Below are 12549 nucleotides of genomic sequence, written 5' to 3'. Positions count from 1 at the left end.
ACACGGGTTTTGTTTTCTACTGAACTCCCCCCCCCACTTGCAAATTGAGTCTGTCCATGCATAAAATTGTCTTCGCTTTTTTTTTTTAACCTCGTTCATGGTTTCTTAGTTTACAGAAAGAATATTTGTCCAAAAGTATCTATTGAAAAGTCTGTAAACATAGCAAGTATGTGGTATTTGAACTACAACTCATTCCTTTCTTCTTCTTTTCGAGTCCAATAGAAAAGAGACTTCATTCTGGATAGATGCAGCCCCCCAAAATATAAGCTCTACTTCCTACAAGCTTCTGGTGGAGACATGCAGAACCTTCCTGGGAAGAACAGAATCAAACTCCCAAATAACTTTTCTATAGGCTGGGCTGCTTTATCAACACAAGCGTCCTTCTGTCTCATAACAGTCCCGCCTCAGGACGGAAGGAGTACCCTGGGAACAGACGTTGAGATTAAAAGCCCCGTTTCCCCCCACCCACCATACAAGCTTGATGAGCAGTGAGGTTTTATGTTGGCAGAAGTAAGCTTAGAAAATGGATGTTTACCAACATTGGCTGCCAACTGAATGTCCAGCTCCTAAAACCAATGCTACCCAGGAAGCTAGTGTGATGTTTTCCTATGGTTCTATATTTGTGAGCTGGGTAATTATTTTTTGCATTAAAAAGTATGGTAAATCAATAAATAATTCCTCAGGCATTGCCAAAGGAAAGGACGGATTATTTTCTGAAGCAGTATATGTGAAAAGTATAAGACTGAAAACATTTCCCAAATGCCTAAGTTCATGTTGAAAAATATTAAGAGACTCACAATTCAGACATCGTGGTGCATGCCTTTAATCCTAGCACTGGGAGGCAGAGGCAGGTGTGTCTGAGTTTGAGGCCAGCCTGGGCTATGGAGAAAGTTTCAGGACAGGCAGGGTTATACAAGGAAACTCTGTTTTGAAACACACACACACACACACACACACACACACACACACACACACACAGGGGGGGGGAAGGGAGGGAGGGAGGGAGGGAGGGATGGAGAGAGAGAGAGAGAAAGAGAGAGAGAGAGAGAGAGAGAGAGAGAGAGAGAGAGAGAGAGAGAGAGAGAGATATCCTGGCTGGACATTACCAGGGAAAACCATGACTAGAAGAGAGCCTTTGGGGTCTGAACAAATCTCCAATGCTGCCTAAAATAACACTCAAATTATTTAGATCACTATCAAATTATATGTTTTCTATAGCAGGCCCATGCTAGAGTCAAGGATGCAAATAAACTGAAGTAAAGAGCAGGGAAAGACAGCATGCTTTGGTAATGCTAAGAATTTTGGGATGGCTAGCTACATAGTAACACAAAAATAGGACTGAGTGACAAAAATGCTCTACATTTGAGGTGTAGGGTACCCTAAAGTACACTGTGTTTATGAATGGATTGTATAGTACGGTCATTGTATCTTGACAAAACTATTTGAAATGTTGATTACATTGTTTTGTTTTGGATCATTATAGTGTACTCAATCAATGCCGTCATATTAGGATGCTTATAAAATGTCAGCACTGTAGACTGACCCTTAGAGAAATACACAGTCCAATCTATATCCATTTTTTTTCCTTTGGGAAGTATACAGTGCAAAGAAAAAAAAATGACTTCCCCTGAACAAAGGCAGATTCACATTAAAAATCCATGGCTACTTTTCCCATTGAAACCTCCTCTCTGCATCCCTACGCACAGCTGCTCTCACATTTATTCTTCAAAAATTGTCATTTTTACCAAGCAATTATTTTCAAATTGGAAACTTTCCCTTTATTGTTTTATAAAATGGGCAGTGAGAAATAAAGTTTCCTCTTGAAGTTGAGGGTGACTAGCTATTTTGAGGCAAGGTGCTGATATAAACATATATGAGACGAAGAAATCATCTTTTTCTGATAAGAAAATGTGTGTAAAATCTAATATGAGCGCACAAACTTGCTGATACTTTTAAGTACATGAGTTTAGTTTAGTGACACACAGCCACCATTTCCTGGGGCTATAGTTCCAACATGGCCAACAACATTCATGAAGGAGAATACAAACGCATTTCTTTGCCTCTTTGAACAGCACCATGGCAGTTGGCAAGAACAAGCACCTGACAAAAGGAGCAAGAAGGGAGCCCAGAAGAAAGCGGTTGATCCATTTTCTAAGAAAGACTGGTACGATGTCAAAGCTCTGGCTATGTCCAATATTAGAAACATTGGAAAAACACTAGCCACGAGGACTCAAGGAACCAATAATTGCATTGGGTAGCCTCAAGAGTTGTGTATTTGAAGCCGACCTTGCTGATCTACAGAATAATGAAGTTGCGTTTAGGAAAAATTCAAGGTAATTACTGAGGATGTTCAGGGCGAAGACTGTCTGACTAACTTCTGTAGCATGGATCTTACCCAGGACAAAATGTATTCCATGGTCAAAAAGTAGCAGACCATCTTTGAAGCTCTGTTTAAAATCCAGACTTTTTTTTTTAATAGTGACAAATAAAAAGTCCTATTTGTGATTAAAAAAAAATACAAATGCATGCCACACACAGTGATACTGATATTGGTGTGAAAAATAGATGTCATTACTAAATCTGTTACACTTATATGCGATACTTTTCTGGCTAATACTGCTGCTTAATTAGGACAGCAGTCCTAGTCAATCAATCATACTTGAACAATTGTAAATTGATTTGTTTTAATCATAGAAAATTCCAAGGACTCTCCTGTCAAATCTTAAGGATTATTTTAAGAGAGGATAATTTTAAGATTTCATAAATGCCAGTAACTTTATTGATTGCAAATAGTGATATTTCTATTATATTGCAATAATTACCCAGAATAAAATAAAAATGATGGTTTGTGTCTACTCCTCTGTGTGTGTGTGTGTGTGTGTGTGTGTGTGTGTGTGTGTGTGTGTGTTGTCTTATTGCATCTTGCTATCCCATGTTCAGTTGATATCCCTTGGGAGGCCTGCTCTTTTCTGAGGAGTAGATCTGGTGGAGGCGGGGGGAGGGGAAAGCTGGTAGGAATGGAGGAACAAAAAAGCTGTGGTCAGGTTGTATTATATGACAGAGGAATAAAATTTTAAAAATCCCACAAAAAGTATAGCTTGAAGAGTGAAACAATAGGAACCACTACGTCTATAATTATCTTTTTTGTGCACCAAAATACCTCTACTGGCTTTAAAAACCATCTTTATTTTCTGTATGTAAATATTTGCCGACTTGTATGTGTCTGTGCCAGCTGTGGGCCTGGCCAGAGAAGCACATCAGATTCCTCGGATCTGGAATTACAGATGATTGTGAGCTTCCATGTGCGTGCTGGGAACTGAACTTGCTCCTCTGCAAGATCAGCAAATACTCTTATCCATTCAGTCATCTCTACGTTCCAACCATATTGTTTTATTCCTCACTTTTCAAATGCAGACTCCAAGGCCCTTGACAAAGTTATTTAGTAGAGAGAAGGATTTAGGACATATAATGTGGCGTCTGTTTTTTATATATCTAACAACTATGGATTGATACACCTACTGTAAAGGATTCCATTTGGGATATGTGATTTTATGGAAAGCAAAAAGAACAAGTAACTTCTGGGGCATTACAGTCTAATAGAACTACAGACATCATGGCGTTAAGCACATCTACAGGAGGACAGGGTCGTGCAGGTAGGCCGTGTGCAGGAGGACAGGGTCGTGCAGGTAGGCCGTGTGCAGGAGGACAGGGTGATGCAGGTAGGCCGCGTGCAGGGGGACAGGGTCGTGCAGGTAGGCCGTGTGCAGGAGGACAGGGTCGTGCAGGTAGGCCGTGTGCAGGAGGACAGGGACGTGCAGGTAGGCCGTGTGCAGGAGGACAGGGTTGTGCAGGTAGGCCGTGTGCAGGAGGACAGGGTCGTGCAGGTAGGCTGCGTGCAGGAGGACAGGGTCGTGCAGGTAGGCCGTGTGCAGGAGGACAGGGTCGTGCAGGTAGGCCGTGTGCAGGAGGACAGGGTCATGCAGGTAGGCCGCGTGCAGGAGGACAGGGTCGCGAAGGTAGGCCGCGTGCAGGAGGACAGGGTCGTGCAGGTAGGCCGTGTGCAGGAGGACAGGGTCGTGCAGGTAGGCCGCGTGCAGGAGGACAGGGTCGTGCAGGTAGGCCGTGTGCAGGAGGACAGGGTCGTGCAGGTAGGCCGCGTGCAGGAGGACAGGGTCGCGAAGGTAGGCCGCGTGCAGGGGGACAGGGTCATGCAGGTAGGCCGCGTGCAGGAGGACAGGGTCGTGCAGGTAGGCCGTGTGCAGGAGGACAGGGTCGTGCAGGTAGGCCGTGTGCAGGAGGACAGGGTCGCGAAGGTAGGCCGCGTGCAGGGGGACAGGGTCATGCAGGTAGGCCGCGTGCAGGAGGACAGGGTCGTGCAGGTAGGCCGCGTGCAGGGGGACAGGGTCATGCAGGTAGGCCGCGTGCAGGAGGACAGGGTCGTGCAGGTAGGCCGTGTGCAGGGGGACAAGTTCGTGCAGGTAGGCCGTGTGCAGGAGGACAGGGTCGTGCAGGTAGGCCGTGTGCAGGAGGACAGGGTCGTGCAGGTAGGCCGTGTGCAGGAGGACAGGGTCGTGCAGGTAGGCCGTGTGCAGGGGGACATGGTCGTGCAGGTAGGCCGCGTGCAGGGGGACAGGGTCGTGCAGGTAGGCCATGTGCAGGAGGACAGGGACGTGCAGGTAGGCCGCATGCAGGAGGACAGGGTCGTGCAGGTAGGCCGTGTGCAGGAGGACAGGGTCGTGCAGGTAGGCCGTGTGCAGGAGGACAGGGTCGTGCAGGTAGGCCGTGTGCAGGAGGACAGGGTCGTGCAGGTAGGCCGTGTGCAGGAGGACAGGGTCGTGCAGGTAGGCCGTGTGCAGGAGGACAGGGTCGTGCAGGTAGGCCGTGTGCAGGAGGACAGGGTCGTGCAGGTAGGCCGTGTGCAGGAGGACAGGGTCATGCAGGTAGGCCGTGTGCAGGAGGACAGGGTCGCGAAGGTAGGCCGTGTGGAGGGAGCATTATCAAGGGAGATTTTCCTGTGACAAACACAGCTGAATTGAGAAGATTCTTGGAGCAAAATGGTCACTCTAAAGCTGGGGTGGCGGTGCATCTCAAGGAACATTCCACTGGGCTGGCTCACCTATTTATACAAAAAAGCAAATCAGAAGTCCCTCCTGAAAACAAAACAAACAAAACAAAACGAACCTTTGGTTTCCTCGTTATGAGTTTCCCAGCTTAGACCGGCAGGTATCGTCAATTCTTTATTTCCTGTCTCATCATACAGCTTTGTGGGCATCAGTTTTGGGCTTAAAGCTTTAAAGTTTTCCAATTGAAATACGTAATCATTGAGAACGAGAGCATATTCCCTTTAAATTAAGAGTGTTCAGACTCTTTTCATACAGTTCTTATTGTACCATGGGAGATTATCCTGTAATCATATATATCCTCACTATGCAATAATTGAGAGAAGGTTCTAGAGTTAGGCACTTTTTTTACAATATAAATGCAGCATCCCAGGTTTTCATTCAATCCTTGGTATTCTCTGCCAGCATCTTATTTTTAATATACTTTAAAAAATCTGGTTTTATGTTGAGGTCTTTGATCCACTTGGATTTGAGTTTTGTGCAAGGTGACAAATATGGGTCCAGTTGCATTTTTTTTTTTAGACATAGACATCCAATTAGACCAGCACCATTTGTTGAAGATGCTATCCTTTTTCCATTGAATGGATTTGGCTTATTTGTCAAAAATCAAGTGGCCATATGTGTGTGGATTCATATCTGGGTCTTTGATTCGATTCCACTGATCAACCAGCCTCTGGTGCCTCATATTTGACCATATCCCCTGGAGGGGGAGGCCTGGTGGCACTCAGAGGAAGGATAGAAGGCTACCAAGAAGAGACTTGATACACTATGAACATATACAGGGGGAGGAGGTCCCCCTCAGGCATAGTCATAGGGGAGAGGAGTAAGGGGAAAATGGGAGGGAGGGAGGAATGGGAGGATACAAGAGATGGGATAACCATTGAGATGTAAAAAGAATAAATTAATTAAAAAAAAAGAAAAAGAAAAAAAATCTGGCTAGCACACATGGAGCAGCTGTAACACAATGTTAAAGGCTCAGGGGTGCATATCTGGTTGGACAACCAATAAACAAGACACAGTGTTTCATTTTCCCTGATTCTCTGGGTCCCATTTCTGCAAAGGCAGACTGTGGAAGTCAGAGTTTCTCGTCCTGAGAACAGTAGTTTAGTTCCCCCCCCCCCCCCATGGCTTTCTACAGTGCCCTGTGGGCTTTTGACATGCTCTCTCGGAGAAGTGGATGATTCCAGGGAACAGACTGAAATACACACTCTTTCTATTCTACTAAATAGGAGCTTATTTTCCTGGAGGGAAAGACATGAAGTGTGTAAGTGGATTACTTTATGTGTAAATCTGTACGCAGGAGCAGGCATCTGTCTTTTACCACATAACACACAGTTTGTGCTGGCATGCTTGACAACACTGATCTATAGACATGTATCATTAAACTCATGACAGGACTTAACTTTTTTTCATTAATTAGTCAAAAGTAAAAAATAAGGTGTTAATCATATGAAAGTTTGTCTTAATTAAAAAAAAATAAAGAAAACTATACATTAATGCAAGTTGGATAGCTCTGGGCCCAAGTAACCGATCACAGTGACAAATGCCAGTCTTTGAAACAGGCAAGAAACCCCCAGTCCGTCACCATGTTCATCTGACATCCTACATGCAATCATGTTGATGTTTTTAACAGTTACATTGCTCGTTTGTTCACTATTTTGTGTGTGAGAAAGTGATTGAGCATTTTAAGAGTTGTGAAAAGCGTAAGATAATTATTTCTCCTTGGGAGCTAGAAAGGTAGACATGCCACAGCTTCATGGCTGCTGACAGAAGACATGTAAATCCTGGGCCCATGGCAAAGCAGACTCTGAGTAGCTACAGCCGTAGTCATCAGGGTGCTGTACCGTCGGCCCCAGGAGCATGATACATTTCTGTAGGGGGGGGTGTGGTTAATGTCCATGACTGTTGCACATTTAAATTTATTATAATTTATTCACGTTACTTCCCAATTACTATCCCCTTGCTCGTATCTTCCCACTCCCACCCTCCCTCGCTCTCCCGCCCTAGTCCCCTCCCCTAGACCTCTGACAGGGGTGCCGTCCTCCTGCGGCACTGGCTGACCACAGCCTATCAGGTCTCAAGCAGATGGCCTCATGCTCTTCCTCTGTGTGCCTGCAGGCCATCCCCCTCCCAAGAGGAAGTGATCAAATCCTGGGTACCTGAGTTCATGTCACAGGCAGTCCCAGTTCCCTCCACCCACACCGTGAAGAATTAGCTGTCCTTAGTCTTAAAGGCAGCTCTCTGTACAAAGCCCATTAGTGCCAGTGGTTGGAAAATGTGTATGAACACAAGACTCTGGATGATTTCCTCCTAAGGGAAAGTCTGTTCAACAAGGCTCTTGGGGAAGTCCTTCCCGAAAAAAACATCCGTGGGTAAATGTCCTTGTTGTATGGTAGAGCATCTTTTGGGTATATTCCCAGGAGTGGTATAGCTGGGTCTTGAGGTAGAATTATTCCCAATTTCCTGAGAAAGCTCCAGATTGATTTCCAAAGTGGTTATACAAGTTTGTACTCCTGCCAGCAATGGAGGTGTGTTCCCCTTTCTCCACATCGTCACCAGCATGTACTGTCACCTGAATTTTTGATCTTAGCCTTTCAGATATGTGTAAGATGGAACCTCAGAGTTGTTTTAAGTTGAATTTCCCTGATAACTGGGGGTGTTGAGCATTTCTTTAAGAGCTTCTCAACCATTTAATATTCCTTTTCTGAGAATTCTGTTTAGATCTGTATCTCATTTTAAAAATTGGATTACTTGGTTTGATGGTGTTAATTTCTTGAGCTCTTTATATATTTTGTATATTAGCCCTCTCAACTATGTTCATAGCAATTTTATTCATAAGAGTCAGAATCTGGAAACAACCTAGATGTCCCTCAACTGAAGAATGGATAAAGAAACTGTGGTACATTTACACAATGGAATATTATTCAGCTATTAAAACCAAGGAAATCTTGAAATTTGCAGGCAAATGGATAGAACTGGAAAGCATCACGTACATGTAGTATACTTGGTGTCCTTGGAGATCATGTGAGGCAGTGGGTTTCGCACAATTTGAGTTGTGGATGGTTGTAAACCATCATGTTGGTACTAGGAACTGAGTTAAGATCTTCCGCAAGATATAAATGCTCTTAACCACGGAATGATCTGTCCGTTTCCTTGTTTCTCGTCCTAACTGCTCTGAAAGTGGTTAATGCTCTTAAGACCGAGATGGAGGCAGACACACAGAAAAAGATAGACACACAGACAGATACATTAAGGGTTCCACAGCAGGTACTTTAGGAAAAACATTAAAAATTAGAAAAAACTTTTAAAAATATCATTTTATGGAAAATAATTTGATGAAGACTTTTTATTTTTAAATTAAAAATTTTGTAATGTGATAAAATATAAAATAAAAGATTCCTATCAATGAGCTTTATTAACTCTGAAAGTATTGGTGTGTTTGAGGTAACACTCTTTGTTGTATCAACTAAAACACTTCTGTTACCTCTTAACTATGAAGTCACCATGAAAAGAGACAATAGATTCAATAGAAAGAGAAATGTAAATGTTGATACTTTCTAGTAACATTTAAGTATGGTTTGAATAAAATCTAACCTATAGGGAGATTCTCTTCTTAGGTTCCTGGGTAGAAAAAAATTAAATTATGACTAAAAGGAATTGAGGATTTTGAATTCTTAGAATGTTAAGGATAAAGTGAATAAAGACATTAATTCTAAGTATTTTATTAAGTCCATGTTAGAGAAATGGATTTCTCTATATGTGATATTTTTATACCTTTTGAGATAATTTTGGTTTCATAGAAGAGTTGGAAAAATAGAATTTCCAAATATCTTTTCCATCTGGCTTTTCCTTATACTGACGATTTAGGTAACCTGAGGTTCTTACCAAAACCAGGAAGCTAAGCATGGCACAAGATTATAAATGTATTCAGAATTTGCTCATATTTCACCAATTCTAAAATTATTTCCCTGTTCCTTCTTCAGGATCCATCTCTAGACACCACCTTGTCTTTAGTTGTTCTAATCTCCAATCCAGTTTCTCCGTCAAGCGTTCAGTTTCTCCACCCTTCTTGTATGAGTAGGAATTCAGACATCTACACGATTAAATGCATCTGTGGCTGTCTGGCTTCTTAAGTTTGGATTCAGCTTGCATAACATTGTTGTATCAACTAAATACATTAGTAATATACATTTTGTATTACATTGCATTTTGGGAGTATATACATTAAGTATCCCTGCGGATCGGTTACATGAGGTGAGTAGCTACCAGGTGGTGTGTCTTGGATAAATCATGCTACTTTAAGCAGAGCTAATGTGGTGCTTGCCACGATTTTCTACTTTAATGTTAGGATCTTGGGTATTTTTTTGTAATTACTACATTTGGAGAGGAAGAAACCTTGGGATTTCATAGACACTCTCTTTCTGCTTAAAGTTCTGCTTATTAATTTAAGGTGTATTTTTTTTTGTCCTTTGCAATGGTTATTTTGGTTCTATAAGTGACATTCTCAATCTCCGATTCCTTTAACACTTGTTAGTTAGAATCTATTAAGAGTTATTGTTCATTATTCATTTTTTTTCTGAGACAAGATCTCACTGTGTAGCTCTGGCTGTCCTGGGAGCTCACTATGTAGATCAGCTGGACTCAATTCACGGACATCCACCTGCCTCTGCCTCCCAAATGCCGGGATTAGAAGTGTTCATCACTATGTCTGGCCATTACTTTTTTCTTACATCTGTGTGATCTCACTGATGTTTTGAGAGTGTAACATTTTATTGTTATTGTTACTTATTTTGTTACTCGATTTGTTCCAAGTTTTGTCATAAGGGCTAAGGTTAGGCTGGCTTATATGTCTTACATACGTGCTGAGTTCATCATTCATTAGCACACACCGTAGAGCACTTAACAACTTCATAATGCCATTGGTGTCCAGTGCCCAAGTATTTTCTTCACGCTGCCTCTAGTGTTCACCATTTTAAACAGTCCATAGGGGAAAATGTTTGATGTATTTCCCTGCTTAGTAATCCCATCTTCCTCATTTTCATTCATTCAATAATAAATTAATTGATCACTTTAAAACCCGATCACGGCCCTCTCCCTCTTCTCCTCCCAGCCCCACTCTCACACCCTCTCCCTCCATTCTCATCTCCCCATCCCTAAGGAGAAGGGGAAGCCCACCTTGGGCAACAACCCACCCTGGCACACCAAGTCACAGCAGGACTAAGAGCATCCTCTCCCACTGAGGCCTGACAAGGCAGGCAAGTCAGAGACAGGCCCGACTTCTGTTGCTGGGTACCTACATGCATGATGACCAAGTTGCACATCTGCTACACATGCGTAGAGAGTCTAGGTCCAGGCCAGGCATATTCTTTGCTTGGTGGTTCAGTCTGTGTGAGCTCCGCTTAGATGACTCTGTAGATCTTTTTGTGGTGGTCTTGACTGCTCCTGCTCCCTCAATCTTTTCTCCCACTTTTCCATAAGACTCCATGAATCCCACCTATTGTTTGGTTTGGATCTCTGCATCTTTCCATCGGCTGCTGGATGAAGCCTCTCAGAAGACAGTTATGCTAGGTTCCTGCCTGTAAGCATAGCAGAGTATCATTAATAGTGACAGGTTTGGCTCTGTCCCTTGAGGCGGGTCCCAAGTTGGACCAGTCATTGGTTTGCGATTCCCTCATACTCTGCTCCATCTTTATCCCTACACTTCTGGTAGGCAGGACAATTCTGGGCTAAAGGTGTGGAGAGCTGCGAGGTGCCGCGCCTTAACAAGGCACAGGTTTCCGCCATCCCGACGGCGAGCGCTCTCTAAGATAAACAAGTCCTCATATGGCAAAAGGCTGTGCAAGGGTAACTGGTGATCTGATGACGAGCAGTCCTGCTCTGACGCGGACCTATGAGGAGGTGGCACCTGGCATGAGCTGATTGGACCTTGAGTTGTACTTAAACTTGGCCCTTCCCTTCTTCGGGGCCATTCCCACTGAGCTTAATCCTGAGTAAAGATCTCGAGAAGAAGTCTGGTTGTTGGTGTCTTATTTCCCGCTGGACGGTGCGGCGCCGACATAAAGGTTTTGTGGGTGGGTTGGTGTCCCCCTCACTCCACTGGAAGTCCGACCTGGCTATAGGAGGGGGTGACTTCAGGATACATATGCCCTGCTGCTGTAAGTCTTAGCTAGTGTCGCCCCCATAGCCTCCCAGCAGCCTCCCCGTCCCAGAGATGCACCCCCATTTCCATTCTCTCCTGCAGCCTTCCTCCTCCTCCTCACTCTCCTTACACTACTCTCATCCCCCTTACCCTCCCATCTCCTCCCCAACCCAGTTTCCTCCCTCCATCTAGTTCAGATGTCTATTTTATTTGCCCTCTGTGTGAGATTCAGGCATCCTCCCTTGGACCAATCTTGTTACTTAGCTTCTTTGGGTCTTTGGATTGTAGCATGGCTTTCCAGTACTTTATTGCTAATATCTGCTTGTAAGTGAGGGTTAGGGTTCTAGGCTACCTCACTCAGGATGATCTTTTCTAGTTCCGTCCATTTGCATGCAGATTTCATGACGGCATTGTTTTTAAAAGCTGAATAGGATTCCATTGTTTAAAGGTACCACAGTTTTGTTTTGTTTTGTTTTTTATCCATTCTTTGGTTGATGACATCTTGATTGCTTCCAGTATTTACCAGTAAAGCTGCTATGAACATAATTGAGGAATTGAGGAAGTGTCCTTGTTGTATGTTGGAGCATCCTTTCGGTATATGCCCAGGAGATTTAGAAATAGTCTCAGTTTTCTGAGATACCGCCAGATTGATTTCCAAAGGGGTTGTACAAGTTTGCACTCTCAGCAGCAATGGAGGAGTGTTCTCTTTTTTTCTATATCCTCACTAGCATGTGCTGTCACCTGAGTTTTTTATCTTAGTCATTCTGACAAGTGTAAGATGGAATCTCAGCGTCATTTTGATTTGCATTTCCCTGGTGATTAAGGATATTGAGCATTTCTTTAGGTGCTTCTTGGAGATTCCTCTGTTGCAAATTCTTGGTTTACCGCTGTTCCCCATTTTTTTAAGTGGGTTACTTGGTTTGTTGGTGTTTAATTTCTCAAGTTCTTTTTTATATTTTGGACATTATCCCTCTGTTGGATGTAAGGTTGGTGAAGATCTTTTCCCATTCTGTAGGCTGCCATTTTGTCCTATTGACAGTATCTGATTTGTAATGACTTTAACCCTGACTCTACAAGGCAGGGCTTGAGGACTCCCTTATTTGTCATTATAATTGCTCCCTGTTTCTGCCTATACTTTCATATATTTATCTTCCTGCCTGATTTCCATTAACAACCAGGCAAACAACTTCAAGTCCCAGAGATGGGTCACAGTGCGGGAAAATGAAGGAAGCCATGTTCTGAAGGATGTGCTGTCCCCCCTCCAATGTTGAAATATCACCATCAGCATGT

General features: G+C 43.5%; 1 pseudogene across 1 annotated transcript; it reads left to right on the top strand.

The window, feature by feature from the left end:
- Positions 1-2076: 2076 nt before the first annotated feature.
- LOC311608098 (small ribosomal subunit protein eS1-like) lies at positions 2077-2258 on the top strand (annotated as a pseudogene). Its single transcript has one exon. The product of its transcript is annotated as a small ribosomal subunit protein eS1-like (transcript).
- The last annotated feature ends 10291 nt before the right edge of the window (positions 2259-12549 follow it).

Source organism: Acomys minous, assembly GCF_964271855.1.
Source record: "Acomys minous genome assembly, chromosome: 11".
Lineage (NCBI taxonomy): Eukaryota > Metazoa > Chordata > Mammalia > Rodentia > Muridae > Acomys > Acomys minous.
The sequence above is the reverse complement of the archived record's forward strand: the minus strand, read 5'-3'. Positions and strand labels throughout refer to the sequence as shown.